We start from the raw sequence: 25,057 nt of genomic DNA, 5'->3' as shown, positions 1-25,057 counted from the left end.
ACCAGTTTAAAAAAGACCTTACCGCTTTGAATCGAGCTACGGCAAGCAGATAGCGTTGGACACTGGCTGGTTGAGTACTTGCCCAAAAATGTATTTGGGATCATTTTAACCCAAAAAAGTTATGAACTGCAGCTTTAAACAGACATGCCATTTCAGAAAAACACAATGCAGTCATGCACTTATTAGCAATAAGTCCATGACTCCTCTTGCATTATGGCATACTTGCTAAGGTATGAATGAGTCAATATGCAAGTGCAAGCACTGAAATGTGTTGCAGTGGTATTTACTGCAATAAATGCAAATGACTTAATTCATTTTTAAGCTCGTTATCAGGAAGGATACAGTTCATCCTCACTGCCCGAGAGCCATTTAGCATGCATGCACATCCACAACAGATAAGCCTTCAGAATCGAATGCATTTACTTCTCTGAAACTTTCCCAGATGCAAGTGATTATTTACATTGCTAAAAGTTCATTTGTGACCTCTTCATAATCCTTTAAAAAGCTATAAAATAGTCGGGGACTCCTTTGACCGCAGCCAGGCAAACATATGTTTGAGATATGACAGGAGCTGCTTTGATTGGGCAATAAATATGTAAATGGACCTGGCGGGATATACTAATAGCTGATTGGTTTTTGAAGATTGGACTTATCCTCAATGACAGGATTTTGTTGGTGGGAAATTGGATGCAGGACGGCACGTTAAACACAATGACACTATTGGCATTATTAGTATGTAGGGTGCACCGCAACGAATGTCATTACCGAACACACTGTGACAGCTAATCATTCCACTGTTCTGGAGTTACTGTCAAAATAGCTGGAAAAACAAAATTTCAAGGCCAGTGAGTAATGATTCAATGATTTTAGTAATGATTTTTCTTCCTGGCAGACCTATATGCGCACAAATGCAAAGCCACAACATTTTGTCAAATGACAGGGATCATTGCATAGAATTTAACAAACAAAAACAGCAAATGAAATGGTTTGTTTTATTCCTTTTAGTATCAATTTTGGATTCAAAGCGGATTTGAATGTTTTCTGGCATAATAATATGGTGTGGTGGGTGGTTGCCAGGGTGTTATCATGTAGTTGCTGCATTGCTATGCAGTTGCTAGGGTGTTCTTTTTGGTTGCTAGGTGGTTACTTACTGGTCCAAGTCAAAAGAGTCCTGCACCAAGACTCCGGGCTCTAGATATGCCTCACATTTTCTCCCTTAATGGGATTTTTTTTTTTTCATCTGTTTCATGTTCTGCAGGCAAAAATCAGAAGTATATTTTTGACACACAACTCTGTTTTAGTCAAAACACAGAACTAGAACATAAAAATTCTACCTTAGGGGTCTTCGACAGGGGGTCCGCAGCAGTACCGCAGGGGGTCTGCCAATTATTGTTTGATCTCAACCTAATTTTTATGAAAACATTTAAATACGCATTAAACAAAAATAAAATAAGTCAACTTGAACCAAAGCTAAAGTCCAGATAAATGTTTCATTGTCCCTCTCACATTAAAATGTGCAATAGTCTGTACATTAATCATTTTAATAGCTTTACAAAGTATGTAAATATATGTGAATATATTAATATTGCACAACACTCATGAAATTTGAAAATTAACTCTAAGTTGCACAGATAACAGGGCATCTTTCTTAAAGAAGTAGTTCACTTTTAAAAAAACTTTTGCTGATAATTTACTCACCCCCATGTCATCCAAGATGTCCATGTCATTCTTTCTTCAGTCGAAAAAAAATGAAGGTTTTTGATAAAAACATTCCAGGATTTTTCTCCATATAATGAACTTCAATGGGAACCAAACGGTTTAAGATCCAAAAGACAGTTTCAGTGCAAACTGCAAACTGTTCAAAGGGCTTTAAACGATTCCAGACGATGAATAAGGGTCTTATCAAGCGAAACGAGCAAAACTCTATTGAAGAACGTTGAATTGTACCCAATCCACATCTCATTATCATAAAAACAGATAATTTTGCTTTTAATAGCCCTATTTAAATTGGCCTTGTTGGCATGTGGGGTAGCGGTGTCATTACAGAGCCGCTAATTGATGCTTATTGGAGATAATGAGGCAGCGATTCTCGTATTCTTCAGCGCAGGGTACAGAACGTTAGGCTGACACTAATATCAGCTTTGTTTGAGACTGAGTCTCGACTGACTATGGCCTTCCCGTATCTCATTTATTCATCAGCTTCAAATCATTTGAGAGGGTTGTTAAACAACTTCTATCTACTGTTAAATCAAAAATAGACTTCTCAAGAGCACAAATGAGGGATTTACACCCAGGTACCTGCAGTTGGATTTGCAGGCGGTGGCCATCTTATCTTGCTGCTGTAGACTTGAAGGACAGATATGTGTTGAACAGAAGGACACAGCGGGACGAGAAGCGTTCAGGAGCCGGGCAGATGTCAGGGCCGAGGCTGCGGCGCACACTTTTTCTACTTTGCCGAGCTCACAATCAGCTTCCCAACAGCGCCTGTCAGAGTTTAATGGGAATTAATGCTTTGTGAAAGTTATAAAACTCTTGTGGAAAGGTTAAAGGAATGGTTCACTCCCAAAAATGAAAATTATGTTGTCATTTACTCAGCTAACTCGCCAGAAATGACAAAGCGGCACCATAAACGTAGTTCATGCAAACACGTTCATTAAATACCAAGTCTTCTGGAGCCTTACAATAGCTTTATGTGAGGAACAGATGGAATTTATTTACAAAGATTTTTCACTGAAAATGTTCTGCTTCATAGGTCTCGGATCTCATTTGCATTGACTAACAACTTAATCAACATGAAATCTATCTTTTTAAGTGCATTCTTGTTTAATAAGTCTTATTGTGATTGTCTTTATAATAAGAAATCAAAAATGCTCGACCTTTACTTCTCAAATTTTCCTTTCCAATAACTTGGCTGGCTTCTGGTCTGGCCTACTTTCCAAACTCCACATTTTTATTCTTGTTGATTATATTTACTCATAAATAGAGTTGTTTACAAGTCAAATGGGTTGCAAACATCATGTATCATCATTTTAGAGGGATAGTTTTTACAATTTTGTCATCATTTACTCACCCTCATGTCGTTCCAAATCTGCATGTATGACTTCCTTCCTTCTGTGAAACACAAAGGAAGATTTTTTAAAGAACATTGTGGACCAATCAACATTTACTTCCATCATGTGGACAAAAAAAAAAAAAAAACATTTCTCAATATGTCTTCTTTTATGCTCCACAGAAAATTGACGTACAATTTTGGAACAATATGAGGCTGAACAACATTTTCATTATTAGAATGAAATGAATTTATTCACACACAAACAAATATCATAATAATCTTTTAGACAGCTTTAGAAGGCTTGAGTTGCTTTGACTAGTTTTATGGTACTTTTATACACTTCTTGGAGCTCAACATAGAAAATAATCATTTTATGGAAAAGAGCAGCAACATTCTGAATAACATCTCATTGTGTAACCGCAAGAGCACAAGGTGGGTTTTACACCTAACTTAGTTACCTGCAGTTGGATTTGCAGACGGTGGCCATCTTATCTTGCTGGTGTAGACTTGAAGGACCACCACCAGTATTTTGATACATTGACTACGTTTACATGCAGCCAATTTTCGGGTTATGGTTGTGTAAAGGTCGCTATTCGGGTTTCTGAAACATTAGGAATAACCCGTATACATGCGTGAGCAGACAGAGTTTCTCCTGTATGGAATTGCAACATCCCGATGTAACGTTAAATGGCGACGCGCGGTTAGCGTCTAGACTACGGACAACCTTAATGCGTCATTTCCGATTCTTCTTCCTGTATCCAAAGACAACAACAACAACAGCACGCGGAAAATGAATAGTTCAGGGCAGATTGCGATCACCTTTGTTTGCGCTTTGACACTAGCAACGTAATGACCTCGCTACAAAAGTAGCTTCTGTGCTTGTGCCCGGTCTCGCCATGTTTACTTCCGGTATACTGCACGCGCGATTTTTGTATGCGCCGAGAAATTTCTCTACTCAAAAGACCAAGATTCCTTGCGAATAGAACAAAACAAATCACTATGGGGATATGCCGATACGCGTTTACATGACGAAAAATTCGGGTTAGAAAAGGAGTACCCCAGGTAGAATCATAGACAGTAAAAGAAAGGGTAGAATGGGCTGTATGCACGCATAAGTTCCGCATTGATTGACGTAAGGATGCTCTTCAATTTCCGGTTGGGGAGATTAAAACGGAGGGAAAACGGGATTATGGCAGAGTCTTCAAAATGTACTGTCCTCCGGTCTTTGAAACGAAATTTTCATACGTTTAGATGTAATTTTATATATATAGTTATGTTTATTTAATATAATTTTAAAAAGAACCAGAAACACAATGAGGGGTGTCTGTTTTGTCTGTTTTTGTGACTAACCATGGAGTATAAAATTCGATATAAATTCTCGGTATTGCGCTGGACTACGATCGGCGGAAGATATCGAGCATCCTTAGACCTTTACCGGATATACCGCCGTGCATATCCCGGTTTTTAAAATCTGAAATATGAGCTTATTCGGGGTTTTGCCGGTGTTTACATGGCCGTTTGCGACCGGGTTATTGCTAATATCCTGGTTTTGAATGGGTTATATTGCCTGCATGTAAACGTTGTTCAACGAGTAAAGCTGAAGTGAAGACTGTGAATAGTAGGTGTGAACCAAACATTTAAAGGAAGGAAAAAATACTTTTCTTACCTTAGGGAAGGAGGTGATGTAGCTATAATGCTTCTAGATGACTTGTCCATGACCATCTCTGGTTTTCATAACAATCTTAAAGTATTACACCACTCAATTTATGAACAAAGCCCAACTGTTAGAAAAGATAACAAAAGCGGTCCACTGACAGAACCCTGTGGGATACTATTTTGTGGACAATGTTAAATCAACGTCGTCTTCTTTCTGTGACAGGTGCAACTATGCCACTGAAAACCTGGTAACCTTGTGTTGAACCCACAGAGGTACACAGATATGACAGCATCAACTAAAGCTTCCATCTTGAATCCTCTTCATCTGGAGCTGTTTGAATCGTAGCAGGAGGACAGAAATCCTTTGACAACAGAGGTAAATATAAGGCAAAGGATATAAAAAGACAAACCTTAAAAAAATCCCATGAACTATTGATGCAATCTTTTGTTTTTCGGGAATTTTTGCTCGTAGCATGTTGGCACCTCAGTTTCCTTTGCGCTTTTTTTTTTTTTTTAAGAATTTTACTTCAATCCTCCTTTGTATCCGACATCTCTGGTGGGATTTGGTTAGCGAGAGTCACACTTTGATCATGTTTTCATTCATCCGCAGACAGAAACCAAGGAAAAGTCCTGTTAGAGTTTTGACATAAACATTATAATGAGGGTTTCACACATGGTTGAAAACATCCGGAAACATCTTTAGTATGAGTTCTTCACCAATTAATCTAACCTCAAAGAAACTCAAGTGCACTTTAGCACTTCCTTTCCCTCAAAGAATTATGGCTAGGAGGAGAACAGAAACAAGATGATAGGGAAATGAGAGAAACACCTTAATCATCTCCTCAATGGTGTTGTTTTTAGATAGGAACAAGCAGTATTCAATTCAAGCAACCATATATCAAACTTCATTTATAGCATTCATGGTTTGACAAGTGGGTTGCGAGTCATGCTTTTAAGATATAACCCGAGGCGTAAACCGTTACCAGTGCGGCGCTTTATAAATATATCTCATCCTCTTCAGTTTTAAATCACCTCCCTATCTGTACAGACTTATTAAAAACCCATTTCAAGCGGTCTTATCCTCGTCTGACCTCTAGCACCCTGCGTTGTCGTTTGGGCGGTGAGTGCACATTTACAGCTGCTGTGCGTCCCATTGATATTTCCCCCTCGGATCATCAAAACCCACGCTCTGTTCACAGCGGTGTAGGGTGACACTTCCCCACCGGGCTTGAAAGTCCATCTCAAGACCCTTTGAACTGAGCCTCTGGGTACAAGAAGGCAGGTAACGTTCATAATAGCTCCCTTGTGTGAGGCCGGTGGTCCCGACAGCCTGGGAATCGATTAAAAGCCATCAAGGCCCCCTCTTCCTCTCCTAGGCTGGCCTAGCGTCTCACCATGCAAGCTAATCCTCTAAGAATGCACAGGTAATTCAGAGGGGTCTATTGTTTTGGGGTTTTTGAAATACCATTTTTACCGCTCACTGTGCGTTGGGAGTATAGGCTGATCGTGCGCGTATAAACTGGAATTACATATTTTCCAAATGTGACCTTTCTTTGTTGTTTTTTTTTTCTCTCAGGATTGTTCATTGTTGAGCTGTTTTGTTTGATCTACCTGAGAAAGCTCAAGTAGGCTATGGCATGGACACCCGTTCCCAGACCGACAGGCCCACTTGTTGTTGGAGGATTGGTCTCTTTGCCCCACCTGTGTTCGGAGAGAAAGCCCAAAAGGCCACAGGAAATTCTTAATATGAGACATGCATCCGGAAAAAAGTTAACTGGCTTAGTATAATGACCTCTCTGGAATATCTATATGATGTCTATTTATAAACTTGACAGTTCAAGCCACATTCAAAGCCATTGTAAATAAATATACCCCTGTGACATCATTGCATCAGTATTATTTCATACAGTATTATTATTATTATAACCAATTTATGAAAACAATAAGCTCAAGCACTAGCTCATGGGAATTTAAACAATGCTGTTCTAAATTCATTGTAATTCACAACTTATTGGGGTTATTGCTTTAATATACACATTTTATTTAGCAAGTATTGATCAAAGTTGACTGTAAAGACATGTATAATGTTACAAAAGTACTTTCATTTAAAATATTAAAATGTTCTTTTGAATCCTGAATAAATAGGATTCATGGATTCCACAAAATATTAAGCAGCACAACTGTTTCCAACATTGATAATAATAAGAAATGTTACTTGAGCATCAGCATGTAAGGATCATGTGACACTGAAGACACCAGGGTGTTGCCAGGGTGATTTTGATTCAAAACAAATGGTTCATGAGAGTCATTTGTTTGTGAATCAGACTACACTGATCATGTTGTAGGTTGTAGAAAAGAATCAGTTCATAAGAGTCATTAGTTCATGGGTTGAATCAGACCATAAGATTCATTCATTTGTGAATTGGCTAATTAATAAAATCTGTAAATCAGTTGACAGTAAATTAATTACCATTATTGAGAATAATACAAATCATTATTAATTATACTTTGGTCTGACTCTGAGATCTTATACAGTGATTTTTTTTCTCTCACACACATCATATAGCATTTACATTAGTTATGATAAGATGTGCAACAACAGGCTCTTCAGTAAATGCTGATAAAAGCTAACAGTTAACATTTGTTAGTTGCAGAATTATTTTCTAGAGCTAACAAACTTTTTTGCTGTATTGTTTTTCACTTATCTTCTTATGATCTGTTCAAAGCCTGTTTGATGTCCAGAGTTTGGACTGGGGAGGATCAGGTCAATAGCAGAATGCCCCAAACTTCAAGCTGTTTCTCTTGAAAACTTCATAGATGTTTCTTTAGACCTCTAGCTTTTGTTCACGACTCCAGCAACACCATTGTTCATGTGAATCTTGAATTTCTTCATTAGTATGAGTAAGAAAGCAGTCCTGACCTCTCTGTGGTGGCAGAGGAGAATGCCGTCTCCTCTCCAGGTTTCTGTCATTGTTATAAATATCTGTAATCAACGGCTCAGCTGGCTTTGTCAAACTCACTAATTGCTTTAAGAAACAAAAACACAAGTTTGGAGAAGTTTCCCAGAAGGTTGATTAAGTTGTGCGGACGGTGTGCCTTTTATGGATGGCCATTAAAGTCAACATTTACTCCCTGAACACGTACCTAGTCTTATTTTGCACAAATAAGTAATAACTTATTTTTGTTGTTCTAAAGAAAAATGTATCTGTAATCTTTCGTCAAAGAGTTCAACTTAGATTTTAAAAAATATAAATAAACCACAATGCAAATAATCAGCCCTCTGAAGATTTCTTGGCATGTTTCTTTATGTTTTTCGCAAAATGCAGATGAATCAGATGAGTGTTCAAATTTAAGCTTAAAAATGCATATCATGAAATTACATTAACCCTTATGCTGCATTAGGGACATTTTTGGTCTTTTGCAGTTTAATTTCTTTGACCATTTTGGCTGTTTTAATGCAAATGGTATGAAATTTGGCAAAATTGTGACTTTTTGGATACATGTAAAAAATGTGAAACCATTTTGCAAAATATGTATAACACACACTGTGTAGATCAAATAGTAACACTCAGCACCATAAAGACCAAAAATGGCCCATTGAAACCCATTAAAACGTTGTTTAAATCTGAGGCTGTCAGTAATACATGAAACATGATTTTTGCACAAACATCCTTTCATTTTGAAGCAAAAGCATTATATTTGCATTATATAGTGTATTCAACCAGATGACGTCACTACATATTTATTCCCTATGGGTGGAAATGCACCTTATTTTAGGCAATAGGCAATGTTTAATAGGTGGCCATTTTTGGTCTCTAACGCGCTAAGGATTTTTTGCAAAGTGGGACTGTGATAATCCAAATCTAAAGTTTTCTCTTTGCATTTAGTTTATTGAAAAAAATTGAATTTTTGTGTTTTTTCCTCTTATACAAATCGATGGTTTCGCAAACAAAACTGGTAATTAAAGGGTTAAAATCCTGAAATTGAATACATTTTTGGTAGTTATGATGAGGACTGATGCTGGTTAAAAGATTTAACTTGGTAAAAGTGGAAAATAATAATAATATATAATACTTTAGGCAATGTTTAATATGTGGCCATTTTTGGTCCTTAATGCACTCAACGGTGTTAAAAATCGAATGCAGCACAAGGGTTAAATGAAACTGAATGCATATTGTGTATTGATATACAGACCTGGTAAAAACTTGCTCCGCTTGTCACCCGATGTCACCTAGACAGTGCAGGAAGAACAAAATACATTTTAACCTACATATCAAAATAGCTAGGCATTATTTTAGTCTACTGTTGCAGCCTACATATACATTTATGCATTTGGCAAACACTTTTATCCACAGTGTTTTACATTACATATAAATCAATTCATGCACACATGACCTCGATGTGTGGCTAGATCATGCACTGCTGTTTGAGCTGCAGAAATAGTGTTAAGTAATAGTTACCTTAATGCTGGTTAAATGTAATAATTGTGATTAGATTCAAAAAGCATTACCTTTGGAATACATCAAGAGGCTCTTAAGGGCAAACTTCAGTCTCCACATTCCCAATGGATAAAATCAAGTCCATTTTGTCTTCTGTTATGTTTCATTACAGTACATCACAATACTCAATAAGTCAAATCAGTTGTGAATGCATTTTCACACTGACTTTGAGAACATTCTATCAAAAAAATCAAAATCCATTTTTGTCCACATAAATGAAAAATACATGTTGTAGGCTAGTTTAATGTAGTTACTTGAAAACTCTCCAAATTGTTCATCACTTGTTCAGCTATCAATACACCCATTATATAATGTTTATACAGGTATTACTTCAACATTCAATCCAAAAGCAAAGTAAACTTGCTCGGTGCCATTTCAGATAAAAGAAAAAGAGATCCAGCACTATTGATTTCAAAGTGGTTACTGTGGTATATAGTTTGCTCTCCGCGGTCGGAAGATCTGCTGCTAGTTTTTTTTTTTCTTTTTTCTTTTTGTTCTCCGCTGTGGGAGCTTGACGACAAGATTGCATCAATAACAACAACAACAGCGTCATTTAGACCCTCCAAACAAAGCCTACACCTATAGCACCATGCATCTCTTGCGCTGTCCCACGGTTTCGCGGAGAACTTTGATGCCTCATTCGTTTTAATTTGGGGTCCTCGGGCAAAGGGAGACAATGTAATTGCCACATCGTTTCAAAGAGCGACGTGTGATCCAAAACCGTTCGAGAGACACAGACAGGGCAAATAGAGACGACTGCTTTCTGCACCAGACAGCCATGGATACTGTATATTCCCACTTTAATATCGCTCAGCTTTATTTTCGTCTTGTAGGAAGCCCTTGGAAAATCACCAAGGGCTACAATTATTCATTCTATGTATTTTTAGATGCTCTCCTGATAGGGGAGTAAACAGGACGGGCTGAGCGCTGATTAAAATATAGCCAAAAGTTGGCTCGCCTCAGGGGTTCGGGAAGGCAATAGACCATCTCTATCCGGCCAATTGGAGTGGACGCATATGAAATCCCGTTAGTGATGTGCATAGAGGGGAAGCCAGAGGGCCTCGCGTTACGTGACTGGAATGGGCCGACGTGCGAGTTAGTCAACTTTAGACAGTTGCAGAAAGCTCTTCTCTTCATTAGAGCTTGGTGGACATTTGAACAATTGGGAACTTGTCCAAAAACCCAAAGACACCATATTTGTCTTCGAGAATTACAAGTCTCTTCGAGAAAGTTTATTATCTAGTAGGCGCGCTGAAGAGGAGTGAGATGAAGGAAAACTACTGCAATGAAAATGATGCATGGGACTTCAATTTGGGAGCTGAGCGATACATCACTCTCAAGCTGTGCTCCTCAAAGCTCTTTTAATGAAGTGCACGGAGAAATCACAGCCAGATTTAATAGATTCAGGAGGAAATAAGTCTTGCTGTCTTCACAAATATGAGGAAGCCTGATGTTGTTTTGTTGCTTGGTATTAGTCCGTAAAAAGAACTATTAAACAGGCAGCAGCAAGTGGCCGTCGAGCGTGGTTTCTTTCAACCCAGCATGCCGGAGTTGATTGATGCCGTGTCATTATTGGTTTGCGTTTGCTCAAGGTAAACTTCCAATTCTGCTTAAAACTGTAAGGATACATGCATGTCACATCTCAGAATGAATGGATGTGGCCTCATACTCGTAATGCATTTGTTTGTTATTAAGGATAAACTGCTTGTTTGCCTTTAAACAAAGATATTTTAGATTTTTTTTTACATAAATTGCCTCTCTATACTGAAAAAGAAAATTGCTTTTTTAATTTCACCCCAAAATTCCCATTACCATAATGCATTCAGACTTTTACTAGTAATTTTTTTTCTCATATTCTCATTCTCAATAAGTGACAATTGTGTCACTTTTCAATTCTAAATAAATATTTAACAAATTTACATATATATACAGTATATGTAATATTTATTATAACAAATATACATAATCAATATTATTTTATACATTTTAATACAAATGATAATTTTATTTAAAACTGCATTTTCAATAAAATAGGGAATAAATTAAAGATTAAAGAAATTTGGGGGATTAAATGTTACTTGCCATGAAAATAATGTCATGAAAAATGTGTGTGTGTATTAGGGCTGTCCAAAGATTAATTGCGATTAATCGCATCCAAAATAAAAGTTTGTGTTTACATAATATATATATAATGTGGCTGGGTAATTCATTTATATAATATTTATATTTATATATTATATAAACACAAACTTTTATTTGGGATGCGATTAATCGCAATTAATCTTTGCTCAGCCTTATTGTGTGTGTATATATATATATATATATATATATATATATATATATATATACCTAGGCATGTTCTTGACATGCCTAGGTCTATATATATTTAGACCTATATATACGTTTATTTGGGATGCGATTAATTGCAATTAATCTTTGCACAGCCCTAGTGTGTGTGTATATATATATATATATAGACATAGGCATGTTCTTGACAAAATCATCCAATTAACATTAAAATGCACATTATCTTGAATCTGTTTCAGAGCAGCACAAGCCACATGAACTATTTTTCAACTGTAATGGATCAAAGACGCTCCTTGATTTCAGGCTCGGAAACATTCCTGTGGGCTGTCATTGAGGACAAACATCACTCATGCTGTGACGTGACAAACATCTCACTCATTTAGCATCCTGCTCATCAGTTTCAGGTGGAGTAAACGCCTGTGATATCTGTTTTAATTGCTGTGAATTAGCATCTGGCTGAGGCACACATGTGCGGGGGACGTTTGAAGAGATGCCCAGTACGTTGGCGCACGGGGTTTGATGGGCTGCTTTTTTTTTGACAGCGAACAGAGACTCTCTGAAATGCAAATGTGGGCAAGAGAAAGATGATGGCCATCCGACACGGATGCACATTTTGACATTTAAATGGCAGACGCTGTGACAGAGGTCATTGGCTTGCTGACAGTGACATCACATGACCTCTAATCACCCCTCTGTATCCAATATTCCTCATCTCCTGCCTGTTAAGCTGAAGATGGAAGTGTCACGCTGCTTATATTGGTGGAATCGTTGGCACTCAAGTGGGAAACAACAACGAGGAAATTACAAGACCGGTAAAGGTGCCACCTTTATTGGGAAAAGTGTCACGTATCGTGCCGATCCCCGCTTTTTTTGTTTTGTTCCCCAAACAAGCACATGACTATTCTAATTAATCCCAGAATTAATATATAGGGCCTACAGGAAATGGCGGCGGCCTTAATGGCACATTAAATGCATCTTGTCAGCACATTACACATGGTTCATTTCAATTTGTTGCTTGCTATACTCTCAAGTAGCCAAGAATAAACGCTCTGCCTCTACAAACTCAACGGTGCCGTTTTATTTTTCGCCAGACGTAATGAGTTTAATTGTCTGTGTAAACAACCTGCTCAGTTTGAGGAGTCTTGACACCTTGAATAGTTGAAGGATTCGCAGCCTTTTTTTGACAATCCCTCACTGAATTATTGTATTTCTGTCTTATTTAAATTGAGGAAAAGCAATTATTTGAAAAGAGAAGTGAAACTAGCCTTGCTGAAATAGTTTATTTATCTGAAGCTGACAGTGTGATAATGTTTATTCTATCTATCTATCTATCTATCTATCTATCTATCTATCTATCTATCTATCTATCTATCTATCTATCTATCTATCTATCTATCTATCTATCTATCTATCTATCTATCTATCTATCTATCCGTCTGTCTATCTGTCTGTCTGTCTGTCTCATCTATCTATCTATCTATCTATCTATCTATCTATCTATCTATCTATCTATCTATCTATCTATCTATCTATCTATCTATCTATCTATCCGTCTGTCTGTCTGTCTGTCTGTCTCATCTATCTATCTATCTATCTATCTATCTATCTATCTATCTATCTATCTATCTATCTATCTATCTATCTATCTATCTATCTATATATCTATCTATCTATCTATCTATCTGTCTGTCATCTATCTATCTATATCTATTTGTCTGTCTGTCTGTCTATCTATCTATCTATCTATCTATCTATCTATCTATCTATCTATCTATCAATCTATCTATCTATCTATCTATCTATCTATCTATCTATCTATCTATCATCTATCTGTCTGTCATCTATCTATCTATCTATCTATCTATCTATCTATCATCTATCTGTCTGTCATCTATCTATCTATCTATCTATCTATCTATCTATCTATCTATCTGTCATCTATCTATCTATCTATCTATCTATCTATCTATCTATCTATCTATCTATCTATCTATCTATCTATCTATCTATCTATCTATCTATCTGTCTGTCATCTATCTATCTATCTATCTATCTATCTATCTATCTATCTATCTATCTATCTATCTATCTATCTATCTATCTATCTATCTATCTATCTATCTATCTATCTATCTATCCATCCATTCATCCATCCATCCATCCATCCATCCATCCATCCATCCATCCATCTATCTATCGATCTATCTATCTGGGCCAAGGAGAATTTAAAACAGTCCGAAGTTGAAATAAGCAGTATGAATTTCAAAAGTAACAATTTAATAGTCTGTTATTTCAACGCATTCTCATCCTTTAACGTCATATAGAGCGCTATATGACAAAACGGCGCTATACTACGCTAAAGGCACCCGTTATCGTTAATATAACACGTGCTGTGAGGGCTAAGTTTAGGTGTGGGGTAGGGTGTACGTGTCATATTCACGCTAAAGGATTTATAACGTCTTGGGTTCCCGTGTTATATTAACGATAACGGGTGCCATGTGCATAGCGCCGTTTTGTCATATAGCGCTCTATATGACGTTAAAGGATGAGAACGGGCTGGTTATTTCAGTGAAGAAAAAAAAACGATTTAATTTCAATTACGATTGTTTGACATCTTTATTTTGTGCAGCACTTAAGAAAAGTAACAATCAATGCTTTATTTTTTTGCTGCAGCGCGTTCTCTGAACCTCTCAGCTGGTGTGTTGTGTGTGTCGGCCCTCAGCCTGCTGCGTGTGAAGATCGTGGCCCAGCTGTGATTGAAACGTGTTATAGATCCACGGCAGCGCACAAAGACGGATCGATACAGACAGTAAGAGGCTACACCTCTGTCTGCCGATCTGACGGAGAGCCCTTGTCTGCGATCCATACTCTACAAGCGAGGAAAACTTCAAGGTCGAAACGCTGCACGAAAAACACACACGTTCTGCTTCTTTGAAGGACAGACAAAAACTTACAGTCTCAGTTGTGGAGAGATGTGTTCATCTGAGAGAAAAAAACTGTCAAGAATACACTGCTTTTAATGTTAAACTGCTAGCAGAATAATGCAAAATCATGCAATATCATGTGACGAAAGATTTATCGATAAAAGCTTTGATTGTTTCTTAAAGGCTGGGCAAAATAAAGATGTCCAATACTTGTAACAAAAATGCTCAACGACACACAGAAGGCAAAGTAGATTTCGGTTTCTTAACTACAAAAATACTTCATTTTGGATGGATGGATGGATCTGTTGGGTCAAATGGTTCTGAAGGGTCCCAAAATTGCAAGGCATCAAAAGTGCAGGGTAAACCGACCGGAAAGTAGATGTCTCTATTGATTTCATTATCACCAAAAACATTATATCGACATAACAGTCACTAAAATGTTTATCTCATCGCATAAATAATTCATTGAAATATGATCTAGATAAGTTGACGCATACTTTTACATACCAAGAGAAGAGGAATGTCGAATTTTTGCTAAATGTCAGCCAGCGAACTGTGTGGGTGGCCTGGCACAGTTCAGGCTGAAATGGTATAAAAGTAATCTCAAAGAGAAAATACACCCTGTTTTATAAAGAGTCGTACAGTATCACTTTCGGTCAAACCTATAATTGCCTACAGATATGCCAATACATTCCAGTTCCTTTTGCTCCTTTTTGAATGAATGCAATTGCCCAAAATCATTTACATAAATGTGTGATTTTTTACATGTAATAAACACTCAGTCTGTGTCTAAAAGTTGCATCAGTTCTTTGGTCCTTTAGGCATCAAACTGAGTGCTTGGCTTCCCAAACATGTCAGTTTTTAAATGTTTATTATTACACGGGTCTGTGGAATACATGTTTCTGATTGGTCAACCGCGCCATCCAGCGTTATTTTGTCCGGTAAAACCAGAGAATGTCTAATTGAAGAGAATTGGCACTGGCTGGTTACTTCCGGGTCCTGGACTGGCTGCAGCAACGGGTCTCTGTCCATTCGGGGGCGCTTTTGTCATGATGTCGTGAAGCATCGCAGACGCGACGTAGGTTGTCGCCCACTATGACACACTATACGAGACGATACGGTCAAATCTTGCGTCCCGTCACTCGTCGTCGTTTACGAATCCCCACGACACCCTACGTCAAACGGATCGTGCCAAAATCAGGCAAAAATCATGTAATCTGAACCTGGCATTAAATGTCGGTCTAGTTTGAACTTGCCGCTTGCTAGCTACTTGTTTTTGTGCGGAATATTTGCGACTCAGATCAATATTTCATTTCTAAGTATTTACTTATGTGACAAGTAGCCCTGAAATAAGCAGCATAATGTACAATCAGATGATTGTTATTGCAGAATAAACCCCTTCATGTTGATGCAAGACCTCATCACCCTTTCAGGGTTTAATCTGCGATGACATCCAGCTGGATGTACATTATCCCATACATAATTCTATGCTTTCCTTTAGTGCATATTGTATTCTGAATACTTTTTTGTAAAAGTATTTAAAAGGAGTAGTTCACTTAATTTAGTAGATAATTTACTCACCCCTATGTCATCCAAGATGTCCATGTCTTTCTTTCTTCAGTCGAAAAGAAATGAAGGTTTTTGATGAAAACATTCCAGGATTTTTCGCCATATAGCCTAATGTACTTCAATGGGAATCAAACGGTTCAGGGTCCAAATGAGTTTCAGTGCAGCCTCAAAGGGCTTTAAACGACACCAGACGATGAATAAGGGTCTTATCTAGTGAAACAATCGGTCATTTCAAAAATAAATAAAAAGTTTAAGTTTTATAAGCAGAAATGACTCTCCTGTTTGAACTCGTTCATCGTGGTTCATTCAAAGAATGAAATGACTCGAAAAAAGATTTGTTCATTTTGATACATGAGTTCGAAGATAGATGAGTGCACCATCTTTAAAAAGGCAAACCCACCCTATACTCATGCCATTGGTAGAGTCAGAGGTTGACATGTCAGGGAACCAATGAGAAACAGACTCTTAAAATGAAACATTTATGATTCTGTTTAGCAACAACACAGATGCTGTTATAATGAAGGCAAACCTTGAGCAAGAGTGCCAGAAAATGCATTTGAACGTGTTTCCCCATCACATTCATCAGCGTCTACAGTGACCTCTACTGGTGGAGGCTGCAATAACACTCCACTAATATCCGCTCATCTGTCAGAGAAGTAAGATGTCAAACGCTATTAAGTCAAACACCAAACATCTCTATCATTCTCAGGCAGAAAGAGAGCAATAGAGAGATTTAGAGAGTGATAGCAACAGAGAGCAAGTGTTGCAGTGGGTTTCGTTCACGCCAGACCGCAGGCTGCATCTAGGGCAGAAAGCTGTGCTGATGAAAACCGCTTTGCAGACAGTGTAATAGACCAATAATTGGGTGGGGACAGGCGGTATTGTGACCTCGGTGACCTTTGAGGGACATCAGTTTTTTCGATCTCACATCAACACATGGACGTCCTCGGGCAAATACAGACATGTCCTCTGGTCTGACAAGTCAAAGACATGACACATTCAAAATGCGAGTACAAAATCAAACATGCCCAGTTATCATAGCTGTGTCAAAGGTAGTGGCGAAAATTGAAGCAAGTCCGTTAATGCGGCATCCGAAGACTGTGGTGCACTAACCGTTTCACTGTAGTTGTGCACTGGATAGTTTGGATCTAAAAAGGACTCGGGCAACAACACAAGGGTGCCCAGATGCCCAAACAAGAAAGCCTATATTACCCAGTGAAAGCTATATAATAACAAAGTTACCCAGATTGTGCAATATTACTGTTGGTTTTTTCATGCTTTTTGGCATAAAATTGCCCACTACCCCTTGCGACATGGATGTGGAAAAGGTTAGTCGAGGAGGAAAAAATATAAGAAATTAAATGCATGAGCCTAAAGGAAATAATGAATTTTAAGGCAATCAAACTAGCTAGACACAAACACGCTTGCATCTGTACACTTTTTCAGCAGCTTTGGTTCCAGAAGTTAGTTTTTTTTTTTTTTCAGCCATTTTTCCCATAGGGAATTTTTTTTAAGTCTTATTTTAAATGTTATAAACCATGAACCAAACAAACAAAGCTATGAGGTGAATTACAAAATTACTAACTTTGATTTAAAGCAAAAAAAAAGTTTTGGAAAATTGGAGACAGCTTTAATGAGAGAAAATCTGCATTCCCATGAAGCATTGTGAATGACAATTAAATTAAAAGATATATTTCTACATACACACAATGCACTTATACTCTACCATGTAGTGTACAACCCTAAAAAAGGGTTCATTGGGGTTCTATATATTTACTCAACTCCAAAGAACCTTTTATGCTAAAAAAGTTTCTATAATGACAAGAAAAAAAAAACCTTTTGGCACGAAGGTTCTTTATAGGCTATTATTCATTCATATATTACATTATTCTGCAGCATTTTGTAGTTGTAATTAAATTATTGTTTATTAAACTGTTTTTAATCATGCTGATTTTTGGAGGAGAAAACCTGAAATGGCACTGTTCGTGTGATATTGATTAATTACTTAAAATGATATAAATATATACATTTTCTAACAGCCATATCTTGAACTTTGTGATCATCCACATGCATTCATAAATACATTTTAGGGTCTTGATGTTTATCAATAATATGAAATATTTAATCCGGAAAGGACAAAACTAATGATAATGAATGAACCCCAAAGGTTCCATATAGAACCCTTTTCTTGGTTACAAAGAACTGGTTCTAATTATTGAACCCTTAAAAAGGGTTCTGTATAGAACCTTTAAGGGGTTCCAAACGTAGCGCTGATAGAACCTTTTAAGGTTCGATATAGAACTTTTTCTTGAGTGATGTGATGCTGATAGCCCTTCCCTTCCACTATACGTGCAGAAAACTGCGACAGTTTGGTGCATGAAGCGTCCAAACATTCCACACTCGGTTTGTATTAGTGCATCATCTGGGTTTTTTAAAGTCCCCGTGGGAACCGGAAGTTGCAAATGATTTTTCTCCAGTGCTGTGTGACGTATTTCCAAGTGAAACGGAATATTGAACAGAGGGCAGGGTTTTACTCTAGCGCTCCTCCTCTCCATCTGTCGCTCATAGCAAACTAACGGTTTGAGGGGAGTGGTTAAGCGTTTTCCCCACCCAAACTGTGAAACCTACGTCATCAGAAAAAGAAACCGTTCCAGACCGGAAGTAACTTTTCAGATTTTGATTAAAGATTACTAAGGTAAAACATTTTTTTAATATATATTCACTTGCACGGATTAATTGTTCACCACAAGATTAGTAATATGCGCTAACAAAGTAAATAGGTTCAATTTTGATTTCACAGGGACTTTAAGTAAATGCACTTTTTCTTTTGGCAACTTTCAGTGTGAACACACTTATTGCTACAAAATGGCACAGAATAGTGCATAAAGAGTGCTATGGAAAAAGTAGGATTTCCACACTCGTTTCCCAATTGGAAGTCCGGCTTTTGGCATTCTATCGCACTTTTCCAAGTAGGACGTTGAAAATCTGTGGAACGCAGCATGAGCGCCCCAGATCTAAAGAGCTTTTATTCAGAGGTCTTAAAAACAGCAACGCTTCTGCGGCATCTTACCGAGCTCATTAAATTTCATCTGTGTCTACGCGCGCGTCTGGTCCGCAACTTGCATTTATACGAAGCGATGATTATTTCATCAAAAGAAGTCTGTTTCTAAATCAGAGAAAAGCAGGGGAGGCATGCAGTTCGACCCTGAACCTGGCTTTTTCCTCATCGGCATTCTTTTTCATCGTACGGTTTGATGTCTTAATTGAATCTGTTTACAGAGAAGCAGCATTCCTTCAATCTGGCAGCAACTGGGTTATACCCTGTTTAACTGGAGAGGCTGTGTCCTCTGGTTCACCCCAAACTCTCTCTCTCTCTCTTTCTCTCTTGCTGGCTGCCTGTTCCCGCTTTGATCCTTCACTGCAGACACCAGAAAGAGATGACAGCTTTTCGACGAGTGTGCGCCACTGAGGAGAGGAGGAGAAAAAAATCAGCCACTTTTGAACATTTTTATCACCAGGTCACATGTAGTGCATCACACCAGCATCTTGATAGGTTATGAATGTCTAGGACCTGCTGAGAACGGATGACACACTTCACTCACACATGCACACACACGCACCTCTGACGTCCTGGAGGGGTGGTGGCAGCTGACACAACCTGACATGTCGCATTATCGCTTGGATTCGTGAACATAAAGCAGATTTCCCCAACAGGTGGCTGATGTCTATAGAGACAAACGGTTATGACACAATTCAGCATGTTTGTTTACTCACACTAACATATGGAGAGAGCTGCCGCTCATTTGCCTTGCCAAGGCAAACGGCTTAAAATCAAACGCCTTACTTATGTAGATTGGGGGGCCCTTGAAATGCATGTCAACCACACATACAGCTTTGTGATATGGGATCTATTTGATGAGGATTTAGTTATATTACACTGCATCTTGTACACATATAGACTCTGTGCTGTCACTAAGGCATGGCGAACGATAAAACCGCTGAAAACAATCAAAAAGAGACCCAAGCCATTTCATACACTGAAAAAAAATGTTCAAAGCTTAGATTATATGTTCATGAAGAAATTTCATGTTTTTGTTAATTCGATGTGTTACTTTGTAATTGTTGGGGATATTTTATTTTAAATTGTTACTGCTCATGATTTACTAATATTTTTCAGTATACAGACTTTGACCAATAAGCAGCCACCTAGAAATATGGATCCTGTACTTTTGTTAAAGCGTTTACATTAAAACAAAATATACAAACAAAGCAGATAAACTTCTATTTTACAGGCTTTGCATGATCATGACAGGAGAATTACTGGATATAACTTTGCACAGACAAGATTAGTAGGCCTAAGCGATTTTATGAACTTCACTTTTGTGCACTGCAAAAAAACAAAACAAAAAAAACAAACAACAAAAAAAAAACCTAGATATTGAAACTTTTTTACAATCAAAATACCTTTTACTTTAGAAATAAAATGACTTGATATTCATTGTTGTTTTCTGAAAAAAAATCCTCAAAATTAAGTAAGTTTATGCTTAAAGCAAGAAAATAATGTCTGTCAGTGGGACGCCCAACATTCAACCCGAAAATAGTCATAACCATTGCAATAACTCCGAAGCTTTTCAGTTAAGGTAAAAAAAAACAAAAAAAAAAACTGCATAGTACTGCTTTAAGAATATTCACCGAAGGCCTGTTCACTTATCGCGTCTTTTGCGCGCTCAAGTTCGTTATTTCAAATAGGCGCGCCGCGCGGAATGCGCGCTCATAAGCTACGTGTTCGCGGCGCGACGCGCTCGTTTTTTCCAAGCGCGTTCGCGCTGCATCGAGATAAAAACATCTGAACTTCAGAATGCCGCAAGCGCATCGTATGGGTCACGTGACAATAGCGCAACCGCCCTAGCGCTTAAAAAGGAGAATGCGGCGCGCCAAGCGTTTTCTTCGCGTTTTTAGGCGCTATATGTGAATCCGGCCTTTTTTCTTTTCTTTTTTTTTTTTTTCAGAAAACAAGGCTTAAATGTATCTTGATTTAGGAACTGGATGTACTGGAAAACAAGACACAGAGTAAGAAATTATTTTTTTGCATCAGAGTGAAATGCATTTTCCCACAAACCTCCATTGTGAGTGCATTAAACACATGCCACATTTCCTGTCAAAAGACACTTTGTATTGAACACCAAGACGCCAACCAACTTCACCAGAAGGAGAATATGCGCACTGATATCAGGACCTTTAGGTTTGCTTTTTTTCTCCAATTGTACAGACTTAATGGAATCCTTTTTAGCAACAGACTGTTAGAAATGAACATTCTAAAGATTTAATAATTTAAAGATTTTATCTAGCTGTGTGGAAGTTTTTAAACCCTTCAATACGGCTTAAGAATTCTATAAAACGGCTCTCTTGGAAGTTTCAAAGGCATTAGCATTGAATATATTCTAGCATTAAAATGCCTTCTGGCTGAGAAGAATGTTTCATCCTGGAATGCCTTTGTTCTAATTTAAATACGTTGCTTTGCGGGGTGTTGAAGCTCTGCGGCCCATAATTTTTCAGCCATTCCATCTCGTTGGTTTCAAAGTCCTATTGCAAGCCATCTGGAGTTTACTGCAGATTAAAACTCACTAGGCCTATCTATAAAATGTTAGTAAATGGATCATGGTAAACTAATTATTTTCAGGATTAAAGCGAAACAGAAATAAATCAGAGAAAAATGGTTCCTATCTGGGGCTTCTTGCAATTAGCAATTAAAGGTAAAGCACATCAGATTTAGGTTCAGTGACTCAGTGTGAGAAACTGTGGACTATATATAAAAGGGTCTTATGTAGCTTTTAAACATCAAGTCTCAAATTCAATTTTGTGTTGGAAATGACATTTTTGATAAAAAAAAAAAGGTTCTCCCCTTTCTTAACTAATAGCGGACTCTCTCTAAATAATGGTTTTTACTAATACACTGAATACATTGAAAACGACACCATAAAAAACTTATTCCAAAAAGTCTAAAAAATTTAAGTTGTCATGAAACGGAAGTTGCGATAGTCTATTCCCTATTGTGATGTATATCCAAGTGAAATGCTTCTCAAAGAAAAACAAATACAGGGCGGGACATAAGGAATTGATTGGATCGTTGGATAGCTGTGGTTTCCTATTGGTGGATCGAGTGATAGTTTGTCCCGCCCTCATGCCAGTAAACGGTCCATCAGAGAAGAGATGTAAGGGGGAGGGGAAGTTATTTTATTAAAATTTAAAACGGCACATGAATTAAAAATAATAATAATTCACCATAAACATTCATCAAAACACACATCAGTTATGATGAACGGAAGCTGAAGCATGTTCGCTTGGCATGCGAGAACCAATGAGGTTCAATCTCACGTGTCAAGCAAGTTCGGTCTTCTGTTTATGTTCACATTTATGTGTGAATAAAAGACTAAATTCAATCTGTTCATCATATCCCAGACAGCAAACTATGGAAGCTTGTTTCCGCCACTGAATAAAAAAATAAAAAAAATAATTGCGACTTTTTATCTCACAATTCTGACTTTTTTTCTCACAATTGCGAGATAAAAAGTCCGAATTGCGTGATATAAAGTCGCAATTGCGAGTTATAAAGTCAGAATTGCGAGATATAAAGTCAGAATTGCGTGATATAAAGTCGCAATTGCGAGATAAAAAGTCAGAATTGCGAGATATAAAGTCGCAATTGCGAGTTATAAAGTCAGAATTGCGAGATAAAAAGTCCGAATTGCGTGATATAAAGTCGCAATTGCGAGATAAAAAGTCAGAATTGCGTGATATAAAGTCGCAATTGCGAGTTATAAAGTCAGAATTGCGAGACATAAAGTCAGAATTGCGTGATATAAAGTCGCAATGCGAGTTATAAAGTCAGAATTGCGTGATATAAAGTCGCAATTGCGAGTTTTAAAGTCAGAATTGCATGATATAAAGTCAGAATTGTGAGATTTAAACTCTTCTGATGGGGGAAAAAGAATTGGCCTAATAAGTCGCAATTGCGAGTTTATATCTCACAATTCTGAGAAAAGATGTCAGAATTTCGACATATAAACTCGCAATTATGTGTTATAAAGTCAGAATTGCGAGATGTAAACTCGCAATTGTGAGAAAAAAAGTCACACTTCTGTCTTTTTTTCTCAGAATTGCGACTTTATATCTCACAATTCTGACTTTATATCACGCAATTCTGACTTTATATCTCGCAATTCTGACTTTATAACACACAATTCTGACTTTATAACTCGCAATTGCGACTTTATATCACGCAATTCTGAGAAATAAAGTCAGAATTGTGAGATATAAACTCGCAATTGTGAGAAAAAAAGTCAGAATTGTGAGAAAAAAAGTCAGAATTGTAAGATAAAAAGTCACAATTCTTTATTATATTTTTTATTCAATGGCGGAAACAAGCTTCCATACTGACATTGAATCAACGTGGAAACGACGTCTCTCATGACATTGAAACAACGTTGATTTGCTCATCGAATTAACGTTGAACCAACGTCAGACGCGGCATTCTTCAAAGCTAAATGAAATCGAAAATTGGTTTGCTTTCATAACGTTGAAACAACGCGTTGATTTCAAGTTGATTTTCCGTTAGTTTTGAAAGAATGACGCGTCTGACGTTGGTTCGACGTTAATTCGATGAGCAAAACAATGTCAGATCAATGTTGTTTCGATGTCATTCCACGTTGATTCAATGTCAGTTTGCTATCTGGGATAAATTGACCGTGTACAGAAAATTTGGACTCAACCACTCAATTCATATGGATTAACGGTAGTTTTACGATCTCTTTATGAACTTTTTGAATGCTCAAAATGGCAGTTGCGTATGTCAATGGAGGAACAAAGATCTCAGATTTCATCACAAATATCTTCATTTGTGTATCGAAGATGAAGAACGAAAAGCCCTACGGGTTTGGAACGACACGAGGACAAATAATGAATGACCTTTTTTTTTTCATTTTTGGGTTAACTATCCCTTTAAGAGCGATCCATCATTTACATAAAACGATAAAACAAGTACGTATTCTTTCATTTGGCATGCTTCAATAAAAAAGACATTATTTTTCCCACCGTTTTCTCACTGCAAGCCTCCTCTCGTTTTTCTGCAGGGCTCTTGTCCAAGAATAGTGTGCCAGCAATTGCAAATAAGTATGTCTTAAAATTCAAACTCCCCAGACTGTGTTCTCGCCTGCGTGTTTGTGTGTAAAGCGGCTGCGGGGAGTTGAGATCTATTTGAATAAACTCTCCACAGCACTGAGTGAAGTGTGCTATCAGAGGTTCAGCGATGGGACACAGACACAGCTGCTTCTGGATTCCTACACGCTTCAGGACGGAGATACTGGACGGCGTGTGGCGAGAGAAGTCTTTCAAAGTGTTGAGAGAGTGATTTGCATGCTGTTTAAGGGGGGTTCATGCTCGAAAGTACTAGTTTGGGGCTGGTCTAGCTAATCTTAGTCTTGCTGGTTAATGTCCCTTCAGGTTCAAGTTAGGCTATCAACAGCATCTGTGTATGCGTTTACAGTAGCCTAATTCACCTCAAGACTTCAAACATTATAATATCACTTCAAAATGATATCAACTACTCTATAGCAAACATAACACATATGCTTACAAAACACGAGAAAGGCGCTGTTTACATACAGTAAAGAACAATAACCATAACCAAACCTACTTACAGAGCTATACTATCCAGCTATAGCAGGAGAGCTAGATACAGAAACCTTGGTCTCTGTATTTTATAAAATGAGTTTCTATCTCAAGTGGTAAAAAAGTAGAATATGCGCTTAGAAATTATATAAATACACTAATAGCCAAAGGACAAAAAACATTTTTTAAGTGGTATATTATTCTGAATTCACATGAAATAGTCTAGTGGCAATTTAAAAAGCATGGACGTCATTGCATTAGATAGCAAACCCTCTGAAAAAATTGCTTGAAAAAGAGTGCCGTCTATAAAAATAAATGCCTCAAGGTTTGATATTTTGAGCTGAGACATTAAGCATGGCTCAAATGCTCAAATCATTTTTGTA

The 25,057-nt window shown here is 37.5% G+C and overlaps 2 long non-coding RNA genes across 3 annotated transcripts in view; one reads left to right on the top strand and one right to left on the bottom strand.

Annotated features, from left to right (window-relative positions):
- LOC120480829 (uncharacterized) overlaps positions 1-25,057 on the bottom strand; it is a 159,901-nt gene that overhangs the window by 134,100 nt on the left and 744 nt on the right. Inside the window, exons 2-3 of one of the 2 annotated variants that reach the window (XR_016148468.1) lie at positions 19,628-19,732; positions 18,288-19,472 (exon numbers count right to left, since the gene is read on the bottom strand). This is a non-coding gene — a long non-coding RNA (uncharacterized LOC120480829). Of the gene's footprint in view, positions 1-16,520; positions 19,473-19,627; positions 19,733-25,057 lie in introns of those variants that run through there. The other variant, XR_005623174.2, reaches the window with a different exon arrangement.
- On the top strand, positions 3,986-6,619 carry LOC120480314 (uncharacterized). Its single transcript, XR_005623076.2, has 3 exons — positions 3,986-4,260; positions 4,932-5,084; positions 6,285-6,619. It is a non-coding gene; the product is annotated as an uncharacterized LOC120480314 (long non-coding RNA).

The sequence above is a fragment of the Pimephales promelas genome, chromosome 21 (genome assembly GCF_988280905.1).
Source record: "Pimephales promelas chromosome 21, fPimPro1.hap1.1, whole genome shotgun sequence".
NCBI lineage: Eukaryota > Metazoa > Chordata > Actinopteri > Cypriniformes > Leuciscidae > Pimephales > Pimephales promelas.
Note: the sequence above shows the minus strand (reverse complement) of the source record. Positions and strands in the feature narration are given on the sequence as shown.